The following is a 2,779-nucleotide window of genomic DNA, read 5'->3' on the forward strand; positions in this document are numbered from 1 at the left end:
GTTTCCATCCACGGCTTCACTATATCTATCAGAACGCGCAACGATTGCCCTGAGTCATCCGAAATCAGCGCTTGAGTCCTTTCAATGATTGCGGGAATTCTCCTAGTGCGTTCTTTCGAGTGACTCTTCCTCCCTGGTATACTGGAACCTTCGTTGAACTGTTCCGTATATTTTGCCACAAACATCATAAACGATTGATCTCGGATATCCAAAGAACCGAATTATTTCCGTTGCTAAGCGCCCAGCACGAAGGCCTTCGATGATTGCGGCTTTTTGATTATACTCCGCACTTGGTTTCAATCGCGGTATCGCGGCCATTTTGAGAATTTAAATTGAAATTTGTCCGGATTTTGGTGACGCACCTTATAAGCGGGAATTGATAAAACCTAGCGAATCAATAAAAACTGGCTACCGTATGATATGGCTCTTATTATAGAATCTCTCATCATTGAACTTTTTTTTTCTAAATTAATTCTCTAATGTTTAAGACTTTATAGAAAAAAAATATTAGCATTAAGAGAGCTAAAAAATTTTTTAATTTAAAAAAGTTAATAAATTAAAGTTTAAAAGTAACTAAATTAAGTTAAAAATTAATGCATTTAAAATTAACTAAGTTAAGTTAAAAATTATTAACTTTTTAATAATTTTTTTTTTAACTATTAACGTTTTAACTATAGTTACTATCCAATCCTGCATATCAGTATATTAATATAAGATGGTTGCAACAAGTGATTTAATTCGCAAAATATTCACAATTTTAGGAATCGAATCGTAATCTACTTGAAACGCAAATTACTGTCAGCAAGAAAAATCTTGTGAAATGTCCCAGCCAATATTCGAAGAAAACAACCATGTAATACGGCGCATTCTTCTGGATCAGGACCTCTCCCCGGAAGTGGAACTTCAGCGACCGAAACATCAGTTGTTTTCAGTTGTCACCAATTGCTTGATGTTGCAGCAGAGGCGCAATCTGGCCAATCTCAAGGATATGTTCACCAAGTTGGCGAGCCAACAGGAAGAGTCTACCACACACCTCCCATCGACGAAATTTATAGATCAATCTCATCGTCACGACTAAGCATGAGTAAGACCATGATATAAATAGGGAATTTTTACAATAATGTGGATCTAAATACGGATGAACACTAAAGTCATTCTTTTCTTAATTAGTTGTTAAGAATAACATGAAAGAGATGGCATGGTGTGTGCAATTGAACAGTGTCTCTGTCTAAATCTCTGCTTTTTCCGTCTATGGATTTCATAATAGGAAGGAGTATCTTTCCTTGTTTGATACACTTTTTAATGTATTTTAGGTTTTCTTTTTATAAAAAGAGAAACAAAGTATGTTAAACAAGGAAAGATTCAATATCACTTCATGACGCGAAATAGGTTGATCGATTTTACATTTAAGACTGTCTTAAGTACAATCTTAAGATATCATAAGTCAATCTGAAGACTGTATTAACTTAAGACATTATTTAAGACGGTTTTAAAATAAGAATCGACTATGAATACCGCCTCATGTTTCACAATTGATAGTCCGTTCCCATTATAGACGACGCAGTGCAAAAGTCTAGTGGTTGGCTGAACTGCACACCATGTAATCCTTCCATCATGCCCAGTAATGATAATGGAATCGACGAAAATGATTCATTGTCGATTCGTTGTCAATTCGACATCGATTTCATTGTCATTTCCAAGACCAATATATTTGAAATATTTTTATTTAAAAAACAGTATTGGTAAGACAATTATATTTTGTATTTTGTATTTTTTCGGAATACGTAAAAATATTTTGTATTTCATGGGAGCTTATAAAAATATTTTGTATTTTGTATTTCAAATATATAACATTCAATCAATTATTATTTGATTTATAAAATATAAAAAAATTTTCAATCTTTCGATTTTAAATACAAAATATGTAATACTTCTATGTGATCCGCTGAAATAAAAAATATAAAATATGATTGTATTGCAAATATGTTTTAAATAAAAATATTTCAAATATAATTCATTTTTCACAGAAAGCAGATAACATGACCTTAGTATTCACCTTCTGGATAAATGATATTGTAAAAACTCCCTATTATATAAGATAAAGCATTACGCATAATGATGATAATATATTGAAAACAATCAAATTTATGCTCAAATGTACTTTTCTGCATATCATAGTGTTAGCACACTGGAATAGCCGATCAAAATTGTGCCCAAATTTATTCTTCTACTGCATATCCACGAGAATGCTTCACATTTTGGGGAAGACGGTCCAAAAAGATCGAATATCCCATCAATTTGTTCGGAATTGTATATTCAAATAAAGCTATTTACTAGTTAGATAAAAAATTACGAAGTTCTTTAGATATGTCAAAGAATTACAAAGTTCTATTTTATCTGATATGAAATACCAAAAATTATTGTAAAATTGATACTCTAAAACTAATTATTTACTAAATATAAACTTTTTTTTAAGTTTACAATTAAATTTACAATTTATTAATTTCCTTATTTTTTTACATGTTAATATAGTCACTTCTATCATTGTATGTACATTTATTTTAGTAGTTCCAATATAATATTCGAAACAAAAACGCGTTATTCTATCTCAATACCATAAATTAAATACCACAAATTTAATAAATTTTATTATCCGAATAATTTTTTGTTTTCAAATAATATATGCAATACTCGGTTTCTTGGAATAGTTTTCTTTGAATGATGAAACGTAGATAAAATTATTTATTCTAAAATATATTCTAAAATATATTAATATTTT

This window comes from Atta colombica, unplaced genomic scaffold (assembly GCF_001594045.1).
Source record: "Atta colombica isolate Treedump-2 unplaced genomic scaffold, Acol1.0 scaffold141, whole genome shotgun sequence".
Classification (NCBI taxonomy): Eukaryota; Metazoa; Arthropoda; class Insecta; order Hymenoptera; family Formicidae; genus Atta; species Atta colombica.